The sequence below is a fragment of the Schistocerca americana genome, chromosome 1, assembly GCF_021461395.2.
Source record: "Schistocerca americana isolate TAMUIC-IGC-003095 chromosome 1, iqSchAmer2.1, whole genome shotgun sequence".
NCBI classification, from domain to species: domain Eukaryota; kingdom Metazoa; phylum Arthropoda; class Insecta; order Orthoptera; family Acrididae; genus Schistocerca; species Schistocerca americana.
The window spans coordinates 794,065,724-794,080,212 of record NC_060119.1 but is presented as its reverse complement, the minus strand read 5'-3'; the positions used below and the strand labels follow the sequence as shown (position 1 = coordinate 794,080,212).

The 14,489-nt window shown below is 41.5% G+C and overlaps 1 non-coding gene across 1 annotated transcript; it reads left to right on the top strand.

Annotated features, from left to right (window-relative positions):
- The first annotated feature begins 286 nt into the window (after positions 1-286).
- Trnat-ugu lies at positions 287-361 on the top strand. Its single transcript has one exon. It is a non-coding gene; the product is annotated as a tRNA-Thr (tRNA).
- Positions 362-14,489: the final 14,128 nt, after the last annotated feature.

Below are 14,489 nucleotides of genomic sequence, written 5' to 3'. Positions count from 1 at the left end.
AGTTTGAGCAATGTGAGTGTATCCGCACTGAAGAAGATCATTGGCCAGTACGCCTTATCGACATGAAGATGGTATCTGTTCTTTCGAATGAACAGATACCATTGGTGATGTTGCAGCTCTCGAAGAATGAACTTACAATGAAATCCGGAATCAGTAGATTTTCTGCCGTGAGTAATGAGTATAGTGGGCAGGGGCACTACAAATGTAGTGCGTGGACAGTAAGTTGGAAGTGGGACTCACGGGGAGCGTGCCAGAGATAAGTCCCTGCAGTCGCACTATCCTCTGTGCCCTCGATGGCTCAGTCGGATAGAGCCTCTGCCATGTAAGCAGGAGATGCCGGGTTCGAGTCCCGGTTGGGACACACGTTCTCAACTGTCCGCGTTGATATTTATCAACGCGTGTAAGCAGCTAATGGTCTGGATTTCATTTTAATTTGATTCTTCGAGAGCTGCAAGATCACCAATGGTATCTGTTCTTCATACATATTAGAAAGTTTAGTAAAAAATCGCATGAATTCAGCGGAGGGAAACACTGGTGAATTCCAACGTTCTACTAGCAGTCTAGCGAGCACAATGACTTTGCGTAGGAGTTAAAAAGAATGGGATGCAGTGGTCGTGCAGCTCCTCATAAGCCACACATTTCTCTAGTCAGTGCTAAACGACACTTGGTGTGGTGTAAACAGCGACGATACTGGGCAGTGGATGACTGGAAAAAAAGTGATTGGGAATGATGAATCACGTTATACCCTGCTGCAATCGGATGGAAAGGTTGGGCATATATGGATGGATATATATGTTAGTACGGGCGCACGACAGCAAGGTCTTCAGCGCCCGCTCGAAAACAGCTTGAGACGAGCGTCGGTAAAATACACTAACCAGGAGTGTAAAACAGCACGTAAAATAAAGGTAACAAAAGTTGGAAAACTATGTGTGTATACACACAGAAACACGGAACGAGGTACCGCGTCAATATTAAAACATTAACGATACAGGAAGAAAGTGATATAAGGAGCTAAATTAACATAGTAGACGGATATGGCTGGCCGACTGCAATAATAAAGAAGGAGGAGGCAGTCACTCTGCAACACACTAAAAACTCCCGCCTAAAAGTTTAGGCCAGAATCCAAAACTTTAAAATCTTGGTCACATTCGTCTCGCAATCAGCTAAAGTAGAGGGCAGATCCCCACCAATATTTGCTTCTGCCCTTGCATCACGTTATTAAATGAACTCAGTTAAAATACGGCGTACAGATATGTGCACGCCACAAGCATTACGAAACGGGGTATCCTCTCGCGGTGGTTTGGGTTTGGCGAAACGTTACCTGCCATCATCTGCAATGTCAACAGTGAAGTATGGAGGAGGCTGCGGGTGTTCTTCCTGGTTACGGCGTGGTCTCCTTATTGCGGTTAAGAAAACGCAAAATGCGGAGGAACGGAAACACGTTTTACAGCATTGTGCGCTGCGTGCAGTAGAGAAACAGTTCAGAGACTCTGGCATGACAGTGCACCCGTTCGTAAAGTAACATCTGTGAGGCAATGGCTTTGGACAGTAACATTCCTCAAATGGACTGGCGTGGCCAGAGACCCGACCTGAACGCAACGCAACATCTTGGCATGAGTTAGAACGTAGACTTCGCGTCAGACTCCTGCGTCCAATATGACTGTTTTCTCTGGTTTTGGCGGCTTGTGAGGAAGAATGGGTTGCCAGCCCTCAACAGACATTGGCACGCTTCATCGAAACTGTCCCAAGCAGAGTTCAGGCCGTCATGAAGGCGAAGAGTGGACACACCTTATATTAATATCCAGTAATAGGTGTGTAGATACTACTGACCTGATAGTGGATGTATACTGCAGCCAGGGTAGAGCACACCAAGTTCTTGGGCGTACAAATAGATCGGAATCTTAATTGGAAAATTCGTATTTTGGATCTCCTAAAGCGACTAGGCTGAATAACTTTTGCAGTCAGAATAATTGCCAATATTGAGGATATAGAAATTAGTAAGCTAAGTTACTTTGCATACTTTCACTCTCTGATGTCACACGGAATAATATTTTGGGCTAACTCAACACTTAGGCAAAAACTATTCACTGCTCAAAAGAAAGAGGTTAGAATAATGTGTGGGGCTCATAGTCGCACATCTTGTAGGCATCTGTTTGAAAGGTTAGGAATTCTTGCAACAGCCTCACGGTATATTTACTCTGTAATGAAATTTGTCCTCAACAACATGGACCAGTTAGAAACAACAGTGGCGTTCATAATTATCATAGCAGAAAAAAGAGACTTACATTGTCCTCTACTCAACGTACCTTTGCGGCAGAAAGGGGTAAAATATGCTATTGTAAAACTTTTCGATAAATTACCAGATGGAATAAAATGTCTGACAGATAGCAGTAATAGTTTCAAAAATAAATTGAAATCATATCTCCTTGACAACTCCTTCTATACAATAGATGAATTCTTGAATAGGAATAAATACGTCTACGTCTACGTGATTACTCTGGCATTCACAACTGAGTGTCTGGCAGAGGGTTCCATGAACCACCTTCAAGCTGTCTCTACCGTTCCACTCTCGAACGGCGCGAGGGAAAAAGAGCACTTAAATTTTTCTGAGCGAGCCCTGATTTCTCTTATTTTGCCGTGATGATCATTTCTCCCTATGTAGGTAGGTGCCAACAGAATGTTTACGCAATCGGAGGAGAAAACTGGTGATTGAAATTTTATCAGAAGATCCCGTCGCAACGAAAAATGCCTTTGTTTTAATGATTGCCACTCCAATTCACGTATCATGTCTGTGGCAATATCTCCCCTATTTCGCGATAATACAAAACGAGCCGCCCTTCTTTGAACTTTTTCGATGTCATCCGTCAGTCCCACCTGATGCGGATTCCACACCGCACAGCAGTACTCCAGAATAGGGCGAACAAGCGTGATGTAAGTAGTCTCTTTAGTAGATCTGTTGCACCTTCTAAGTGTTCTGCCAATGAATCGCAGTCTTTGGTTTGCTCTACCCACAATGTTATCTAAGTGATCTTTCCAATTTAGGTTATTTGTAATTGTTATCCCTAAGGATTATTTAGTTAAATTTACAGCCTTCAGATTTATCTGACTTATCGTGTAATCGAAATTTAGCGGGTTTCTTATAGTACTCATGCGAATAACTTCCAACTTTTCCTTATTCAGGGTCAATTGCCTCTTTTCGTACCACACAGATGCCTTACTTAAATCATTTTGCAATTCGTCTTGGTCAGCTGATGACTTTACAAGACGGTAAATGACAGCATCATCTGCAAATACTGTAAGAGGGCTGCTCAGATTGTCTCCTATGTCTTTAATATAGATGTATAGGTATAATACATGCATTTTGTATCATTTAAGGGAATGGGTAGGTAATAAAAATTTTAAGCTTAAAAAAAGAAAAGAAAAAACAAACCTCGGTTCATGAGTGGGGGGGGGGGGGGGGGGGTTGTTTTGGGGGAGGAGACCAGACAGCGAGCTCATCGGTCTCATCGGATTAGGGAAGGACGGGGATGGATGTCGGCCGTGCCCTTGCAAAGGAACCATCGCGGCATTTGCCTGTAGCGATTTAGGGAAATCACGGAAAACCTAAATCAGAATGGCCGGACGCGGGATTGAACCGTCGCCCTCCCCAGTGCGAGTCCAGTGTGCTAGCCACTGCGCCACCTCGCTCGGTGGTTCATGAGTGCATTTCTTATGAATTTGACATGTTCCACATCATAACGGTTACCGTGAGATTGATCAATGGAACACGCAACTAACTAACTGGATGTAGGTAACCGTTTGATATTGTACTACCTGTGGTTAAGTGTGTGAAGTGTAATAAAATTATCGTCACTAGAAAACATTCATCATGTTTTCCAGAATACTGTGTGCACCAACAGCCAACCAACGGATACTAATAACTCCAAACGAGTCTCATACTGCTGCAAACAGTCAATAAATATGTACCATCTGATGATGAATCGCTAGGCGGTTCCAAACCGTTAATGGGATAATAGAAATTGAAGAACAAAACAAAAGGCGACTGGTTGCAGTAATTTTAAGAAACCTTTATTCGTCACATTCGGAATGCTTCTCATCCATAATGGATAAAATTTTTAATTTTTAATGTTTTTATTCCGGATGTAACATGTTTGTCTTGCTATTTAAAAACAAATTCTCATAATGAACAGTTTAATTTTGCATTTCCTTAAAAATTAACTTGGAGACGGTGAAATATTTATTACGTGTAATGATGCAGTGACACAGAAGATTCACATACTGATAAATCAGAGAAAAATTGTTAAGATTATGTTTAGTATTAATAAAATGTTAGGAAATGAACTACTGTCTTCTTAAATTTTTCTTACATATTTCTTTTTGACTCAACTGAGTCTCATTATAGAAGCATGGAAAACATGTGTGTGGGGAAGCATCTAAGTGTGCTTGTCGCTGGCTTTTTAAAATAAAACGAACGAACGTGTCTAGGTGCCTGTTCCCATTTAGTAAATTTTAACTATGATTTATTAAAATCTATCTATTTGCCATCAGTCGAATTTCTCCAGACTCAGAAGAAGGTCCGGACTTTCTCCAGACAGTTGTATAAACCACTGAAGCGGACGCCATCAAAATTAGGAGAAATCCGGGGAATCCCGAATTTATGTGCCCCCTATCCATGTCTGTAGTTACGCCCTTATATCCGATGGTATCACAGTTTAATCATTTGAACGCAACACACTAATCAACAAAATATCTTAAACTAAAACTGCAGGAAGCTCCCCATTATGCTTATTAATGTTGACCCGAGGCTGAACGGAGAACCTAAAATTATGGAAAGTCCAAGTATGCTTCAGTGCAAACAGCTGCAGCTCATATTTTAAAGCCCACTGCATTACTTACGCGTTACTCGCCAGAAACAGACAGTTTGTGAACAAAATTACAATTTAGACATACTGTATTTCGTATGATGAAATGATTGTCCAATTTTCCCTGTTTCTCTGTTTCTTTCACTTTTCACCTGAAAACGGTTTTCATTTTCCGGAGAGTCCAACGAATTTACCCTGAATACTAGACACAGATGAACATATTTCAGTACCTCGGTGTGTGATAACGGGTTCCTCAATAGGCACATCTTCGTCCTCATTCCCTGTTGTGCTGTCTTTGTTCACTATATCCACGTCACTTAGCTATTCATAGAGCATCACTGTTTAATCAATCGCGGATGTTTTCGTCATCTACGTCTTTACAATGTGAAATTGGTCGCACAAGATGAGTCAGATAATTCCTCACTACCACGACCTTCGAAGCCGCTTTCTACCTAGGGTGTTTTCTTCTACGAACGACCTGTTCAAGTAGTCCTAAGCCTTAAAATTTATCGTGTACTGCATGCTTTCATTTCGTATCAGCATAGAGTAAGTATTCTGAAGGAACCGTCACAGGAAAAAAAAACTCTGATTATTTCTTTTACTAGCGACTTTAATTGAGTTGGAAGTTATCGATCTTCAGCTTTTAGGGAAAGGGATAGGCTGACATTAAAAAAGTCCGTCTTAGACATATTACAAGGATAGCGTCCCTCCATTTCCCTGAAGGTGAAGCGGGAACAATGGAAAAATGTTTCAGGGAAGCCGATGGGAACAGTGCCCGTATCAATTTCCGGTAAACTAAGTCACATGGATTATAGAGATTTCTAAACAAAAATATTAGTTCTAATTGTAATGGAGTACTTCGGACTTTATCTTTTACGGTTCCGTATCCTAATCGGTAGAAGCGAAACACTTATAGGATCACTTCGTTGTCCGTCCACCTGTATCTCTGTCTGTCCGACTGCTCAAAATCCTTTTTCTTAGGAACAGTGAAACGTAACAAGTTGAAATTTGTGTCGTATATTAAGGTCTACGATCACTTGGCGATGTAAAAGAGCGAAGCATCTAAGTCAATGCCATCAAAAGATGCGGCCAATTATGTTCCATATTTTAATACTCGCAAACTCACAGGATATTTCCCGTTGACCTACAATCATGAAATTTGCCAAGAAGCAAGGTTTCACACTACAACCAAGCAAAAAATAAGAAAATTGTGAATTTGTAATTATATCACACAAAAAATGTTTGTCAATTGTTATCAGACTGTCTGCCCGTTCGTCCATCTGTTGATACCCAGTTTCTTATGAATGGGTGGACATATCTAGCTGAAACAGATGTCAGACACCGAAGTCTATAGTTGCTTGGTGGTATAATAAACGTCAGCTTATAAGACATTGCAATCAAAAGATTCGGCCATTTATTTGACATATCTTGATACTCGCAAACATACCAATCAAAACGTACTGAGCACTGCACATTGGTCGAGAGCAGGCCTCTCAAAGCGTGACTCGCGAGTCATTCCCTTCCACCGAGTGCCTCCCCCTCCGACTCGACTCGTGCGGTGACGTCACGTCCCCGGCACAGCCACGCTTGACGAATGTCAGTCGTCGTAGATGATAAGCTCTATTAACGCGACTCCCTAAACGCTAACGCCAGGCATACACAACTAAAACGTTGATATTTGTTTGGTTATTTGTCCCAAACTCTTTTACTCACATTAATGAGATATTTCTGCTCTGAATAACATGAATGGATCATTTTGTAACCTGAAAACTTATTGACGAAGACTGATTTTCGATGGATTACGAAACAAAATGATATCCGGGTCTATACGCGTAAAATCTTTAAAACGACTGTGAAACTCATTGGTTCACGAATATTGTAAGTAAATCTTGGAAATTTTAGTCTCGTGCATTATTGTTTCAATTCACAGTAACAAGGGAAATAAAATGGTTCAAATGGCTCGGAGCACTATGGGACTCAACTGCTGAGGTCATAAGTCCCCTAGAACTTAGAGCTACTTAAACCTAACTAACCTAAGGACAACACACACATCCATGCCCAAGGCAGGATTCGAACCTGCGACCGTAGCGGTCGCGCGGTTCCAGACTGTAGCGCCAGAACCGTTCGGCCACCAGCGGCCGGCCAAGGGAAATAAAACAAATTTCACTTGTTTAGTTATAATTTAAACAGTGTAAGTTTACGCCTTTTACTGCGGACAGCAATCTTGACTTTTCCCACATGGTGCTTACTGATGAATAATGCACTGAAAAATTAAACTATTCCGTCTTTTCTTAACTGATCAACGAAAGCATTTTCACTACCGACCACAGCTTGAGCACCATCGGAAAAAGTTGTAGAGCATTTTTCAACTTTTATAGTCCTGTCTTCCTCAGTTGCGTGTAATTTTACGGTATATTGATAATTTTTACTTATGGACCGTCTGACAGCAACTGTATAAAAAACAATTTTTGTGCCATACGAGTTTCGTCTTTATTTTCTGCAAGGCATCATCAGTGGCCTGGAATATGTACATATGTTAGCTATTTTATTTACATTTTTGTCATTGTGCCTATAGGTTATAAACAGTTCTGGTGGTTGGTATTTCCTATTAAGTAGTAATGTTTTGAACTGTACTTACAGGTTGCGTGGACAATTTCTTACATATTACGCTCCTGTTGCATTATTGGTGTTATTCTTCTTCTTATGAACACCAATTTGCGTTTTTTTCCACATTCCACAGCACTATGCACTGAACGCTTGTTTTAATGCAATGTTTTGGTTTCTGTTGCCGACTGTCAAATGTTTTTGCCAAAGATCGAATGTTATTGCCAAACTTATGAGTGTAACTATTGAAGTATCTGTGGTCTGTTCATATATGCATTTGTGTGTGTGTGTGTGTGTGTGTGTGTGTGTGTGTGTGTGTGTGTGTGTGTGTGTGTGTTTTGGTGTGATATATATTTCTTTGTGCTGTGTGTGTGTGTGTGTGTGTGTTTGTGTATTGTGGTGTTATATAAATTTTTTTTGCTGTGTGTGTGTGTGTGTGTGTGTGTGTGTGTGTGTGTGTGCATGTGTATGTGTCTCCAGATGGTGTGGGGAAGAGTTTTTTTTGTTTTTTTGTTTTATGTTATCATTTCCTTTACTAAGTGTAGTAGGGAGCCTGTGTTGATGTGTGTTTGTTCATTTATCACATGTTTGTTTTCTGCTATGGCTTTCTGGATGTGGAAGTTTTCTTGCATTTGTATACGATGTTTGTCATGGTTGCTTATTCTCATTACTTTCATTTCTTGTTCCATGTTTGTAGGATGATGGTTGTAGTGTTTTAAATGCTCCGCAAATGTGGAATGGTTTGTTTCATACTTCCAACATCTGATATGTTCTTTGTATCTTGTTTGAAAATTCCTGCATGTCATTCCTATGCATACTGCATCACAACTTTGACATTCAAGTTTATATATTCCTGATTGTTGGAATTTGTCCCTCTTGGTAGCTGGCTGGCTTAGGTGTGATTGAAGGGTTTGCCCAGGCTTATATGCTATTTTGAAGCCCTGTCTCTTTGGGATGTTTGCAACTCCGTGTGTTAGTTTATGAGTGTAGGTCATGGTGTACCATCTGGTTCTTTTCTGTGTGGTGTTGTCATTGTGTGTGTTTGTTGAGTGTGTTTGAAAGTTTTCAGCTTGTGAGTTCATTTGTATTGTGGAACTGTTGTGTTTGTTTTTTATTTGTGTTTTTATTTTTTGATTGAGCTTGTGTACCACATGTGTGTCATACCCGTTGTTCCTAGCTATTTGTGTGATTGTTCTCATTGGCGGAATGCCAATGAGAGCTGTTATCAACTTCAAGAAAGCCCCAACATACCGCATAGCCAAACACCTCCAAAAGTTAGTTACAAAACACTATAAAGTAGAAAACAACAGAACAGTGATAAACACAGGAAACCTAATAGAAAACATACAGAACAGACAGGTACCACACACAGCATCACTGATTTCATTCGATATAGAAAATATGTATACCTGCATCCCTATCACAGAAACAATAGAAATCATAGAACAAAATCTCTCATCCCACAGCAACCTCACCACAGACGCAATAAAAGAAATAACAGATATGCTCAGACTGACAACTGAACAGAACTACTGTCAGTTAGAGAAAGAATATTATCTACAAACTGATGGACTGCCCATGGGATCCCCAGTATCAGGAACACTAGCAAACATTTTCATCAGTCACCTAGAAAATCAGATATTTGATAAGATAACCACAAATGAAAGTTTCAAAATCATATATTGGTACAGATACGTGGATGACATTATTTGTCTGGTAGATGAGCCAAGTGAAAAAATAGATGAACTCCATTCAGAAATAAACAAAGCTCATCAGAACATAAAATTCACAATTGAAAAAGAAAAAGAAAGTCAAATAAATTTTCTTACATTACAATTAAATAAGAAAACGGCAAACATACATTTAACATCTTTAGAAAACCAACAGCCACAGACACAATAATACATTCCACATCCAACCACCCCCACAGCCAGAAACTTGCAGCACTAAGACACATGTTACATAGATTAAACAGAATCCCACTCAGCAAGAGAAACTATGAACAAGAAATGAGAACAATCATACAAATAGCTAGGAACAACGGGTATGATACACATGTGGTACACAAGCTCAATCAAAAAATAAAAACACAAATAAAAAACAAACACAACAGTTCCACAATACAAAAGAACTCACAAGCTGGAAACTTTCAAACACACTCAACAAACACACACAATGACAACACCACACAGAAAAAAACCAGATGGTACACCATGACCTACACTCATAAACTAACACACAGAGTTGCAAACATCCTAAAGAGACAGGGCTTCAAAATAGCATATAAGCCTGGGCAAACCCTTCAATCACACCTAAGCCAGCCAGCTACCAAGAGGGACAAATTCCAACAATCAGGAATATATAAACTTGAATGTCAAAGTTGTGATGCAGTATGCATAGGCATGACATGCAGGAATTTTCAAACAAGATACAAAGAACATATCAGATGTTGGAAGTATGAAACAAACCATTCCACATTTGCAGAGCATTTAAAACACTACAAACATCATCCTACAAACATGGAACAAGAAATGAAAGTAATGAGAATAAGCAACCATGACAAACATCTTATACAAATGCAAGAAAACTTCCACATCCAGAAAGCCATAGCAGAAAACAAACATGTGATAAATGAACAAACACACATCAACACAGGCTCCCTACTACACTTAGTAAAGGAAATGATAACATAAAACAAAAAAAAAACAAAAAAACTCTTCCCCACACCATCTGGAGACACACACACATGCACACACACACACACACACACACACACACACACACACATACACACACAGCAAAAAAAATTTATATAACACCACAATACACACACACACACACACACACACACACACACACACACACACAGCATAAAGAAATATATATCACACAAAAAAAAAAAAAAAACACACACACACACACACACACAAATGCATATATGAACAGACCACAGATACTTCAATAGTTACACTCATAAGTTTGGCAATAACATTCGATCTTTGGCAAAAACATTTGACAGTCGGCAACAGAAACCAAAACATTGCATTAAAACAAGCGTTCAGTGCATAGTGCTGTGGAATGTGGAAAAAACCGCAAATTGGCGTTCATAAGAAGAAGAAGAACAACTCCAAAAATGCAAGAGGAGCATAATATGTAAGAAATTGTCCACGCAACCTGTAAGTACAGTTCAAAACATTACTACTTAATAGGAAATACCAACCACCAAAACTGTTTATAATCTATAGGCACAATGACAAAAATGTAAATAAAGTAGCTAACATATGTACATATTCCAGGCCACTGATGATGCCTTGCAGAAAATAAAGGCGAAGCTCGTGTGGCACTAAAATTGCTTTTTATTCAGTTGCTGTCAGACGGTCCATAAGCAAAAATTATCAATATGCCGTTGTAGAGCATTTTTTAAAACCGGCGATTTTGTCAACACACTTTTTAACCGCATTAAAAATCCAAACCTGTTGCTCTGAGCATCGGAACTAAAGCGAGTAACTCTTCGCGTGCAGAAAAGCCGTCCTTTACTACGCGAAAAGAATTAATTGTTGGCTAAGATGTGGTCCGTCGTTATTCCCGTCCACACTAAAAAAATAATACCAACAGTTTGTAAATAAATTGTTGATTGTTTTTCATGCTATGTACCATATCATAAATTCACATTGTTATGTGGCAAAGCAGTCGTTTTAAAGTATACGACGGCACCACCGAAACCAAATTTTTTGGCATTGATATTGCAAATTATTTTACTCGTAAGCCGTCTGTGTTGCATTTCTGAGCTTTAGCTCTTTTCTTTGAGATTCGATGGTTCAGGTAACTTCGTCGAGAGAGTAAAGCTTCCGTACTGCTTCATGGAGCGAAGAGAAATGTCGACTTAGGCATTTTTTACATATTAAACATTGAAGTTTTACATGGGAATTGTGTGCAAAAATGCGCTTTTCAGTATTCTGTCTCTTTGACATTCTTAAGAACCGTACTAGAAAATAGCCACAGTAATAACCAGAATCAAAACTAGAATTATAGCAACAGTAATAAACTCAACGGTAACTTGAACGATAGCACAATATTAAGGAGAGCATATCGGAACAAAACGGCTAGAGGAAGCGGACTAACTGAACAGCGATGTGTCATCGAAGTCGTCGAGACGCATTGTCAACGCTGACCTAGAATTATAAAATTTGCCAAGAAGAAAGGTTTGACAGTCCAAGTAGAGGAAAAAAAAAATCAGATTTATATTGCACGAAAAACATATTTCTTTTGTATTTGTTATCCGACTTGAAACTCGAAAGTAAAACATTCTCGAAAGTCTTGGAATGCTTGGGATCGATATTTTGCCAGTAACCATGTCGATAACAGGCAAAAATTGTCGAGATCCTCGATTCCCGGGCTGGATGAACTGTGTATATGCATCATTAAGTTTGTACGGAAACATCGGTGTGCAAGTCCTACTCGCACCTGTTCAATTTTTATTACAGAAAATCGTCGATGAATGCTCGGGCAAACCGCAAACCAGTTAATCCACACCCAGGTAATCGGGAGTTTGCTCTATTTCGTAGACCAAGTTCACAATGACGTATAGTACGTGATTTAGCAACATGTTCCAGCATAATGAACACAAAATTTCGTCAGTATTTACGCCATCTCTGTGCCAGGCCGAGAACTAACTCCATTGGCCTAGTGCTAGTTCGGTGCTGTGTGGGGCAGGAGCCAGGAGACGGTTGGGTGCGGCCGACTGCACAGACAGCCGTGGCCTACCCCGTGGGACGAGGCGAGCGCGCATGCGCGGGCTAGGGTGCGCACGGGGGCGCTATTTTCATACGAAGAATGTTAATTGGGCGACGGACGGCCGGCCCGCCTCCAGATAACGAGGATTCGTCGATATTAATTGGCCTGTCCCGCCGCCATCTGCCGCCGGTTCGCGCGCGCCGCCGCATTCCTCTGGTCCAGACACAGGCTCCTGCCAGCCTGGCCGTCCCGTGTAAATACACTCTCACTCTCCACACAAGACTGCCGGCTCCATAACACAATGTCTTATCACTTTCTTCGGCGGAGACTTAAAGGCTGGACCCGAACACGGCCACCGTTTGCGGAGTCACGACACTGTAGTTATCAAGTAATAGCGTGAATGTGTCCATCGTAAGCTCACCGAACAAGGTATTAGTCACCACCTAAAAGGCCACTCTCGTCGCTCTGGAATGTTGTAGAGGGTATACAACTGTTACTAGGTTATCATCTGCCTGACTAAGTCAAGGCAGGGAAATGGTGTAAGATGGGCCGACATGGGGACGGCAACAGAGTGGCAGAGGGGAGCTCTCGTGTTTGACCACACCGTGAAGTTGCCCAATTTGTTGTTGTACTGACGCGGTTTGCCCGACGTGTCCACAAGCAATGATGTACCACTCGCAGCCAAGTAATCCGGCGTAAGGCTTTCTTCACATGGGACGAGGCAGCTAACGTTGACGTGGACGTGGACGGGACATCGGACCTCACGAGAGAGAGCGCCGTCGGCGCAACAGACGAGCTGGTTAACGTGATTTTCGCTGTCAGCGTTCTCCAGCGGCATTTGTCGGCGTTATTTGGCTCGAAAACCACACAATTTCTTTACGAAAATGGGCTCGCCTGAAATAGCTGCGTTAACTCTGTTAGCGTCTGTCGAAGAAGAGCGGGGAACTTCACGTCGATGTGTTGAATGGCAAACTGCTGGTAGAGGAACACTACATAATGCTGTACAACGATCTGAGATACATACCTGTAGAAGTTATTCGTTAACTTCATTGAATTTTCATCCCATTTTCAGTTTTAAATTCATTATAGTTAAGGTATAGTGTCTAATGTCGGTTTGCACAAGTATAATATCCATATTTTCGATGTTACGTTGACTAGCAACACACTGAAGTAACATAGTTCATCACAAAGATTTGAAGACCGAGATTCGTTTCGTAAAATCATTCGAATAGAAGATAAGATTTTTTTAACCTGCTCACTGTCATTGAAAAACATAATGACAGGAAAAATACGAAAATGAGCCAATTCGTACATCCAGAGATAGGCATATATACAGGGTGGTCGGAAATTCCCGTTAAAAACGTCTAGGACTTGTAGAGGGTAGTGAGGAAAGAACATTTTGAACAGGAACCCTTGTCCGGAATCGTACCGTTTCCGTTCCACGACAGTTTCAATTCAGATGTGTACCTCGTCAACGTCTGCTTAGGGCAAGAGAAACGTCTCAGAGTTTCCTGTCCTGGTATGCAACAGGGTGGACACGATGACCTGTAATACGTCAAACGATCTCCAGATGTCACTTATTGTCCGCTTTGCTGTGAGACCGAGTCAATACCTGTGCATCACCGACAGAGGAAACTTGATGCAGTACACGTTTGCGGAATACACCGGCATGCTCCTTGTGTATGGTGCAGCTGGAGGTAACGGAAGAGCTGCTAGTCGGCTGTATCACGAACGTTTTCCACACCGTCACACTCCATCGCACAAGCTGTTTGCCCAAGTTACACAACGGCCACGCGAAACGGGCACCTTCAGACTTGAGGAGGAAGGACTGTGGTGCTCCACGGCGACGCCGCACTCCGAATTTGAAGAAGGTGTACTGCGTCGCATTGAAGGTAGCCCGTCAACGAGTTCGCGAACAATTGCGCGTGCGGTGGCTGTTAGTCACAGTACCGTCTTGGACGTCCTGCATGAGCAACAATTACTTCCGTACCACTTACAACGGGTACACGCTATGGGTTCGGTTGGGTTGTTTGGGGAAGGAGACCAGACAGCGAGGTCATCGGTCTCATCGGATTAGGGAAGGATGGAGGAGGAAGTTGGCCGTGCCCTTTCAAAGGAACCATCCTGGCATTTGTCTGGAGCGATTTAGGGAAATCACGGTAAACCTAAATCAGGATGGCCGGACGCGGGATTGAACCGTTGTTCTCCCGTACGCGCTATGGGTCCAGCAGACTTTCCACAACGCGTCGCCTTCTGCACATGGTTCCTGCACCGTTGCATCGACGCGCC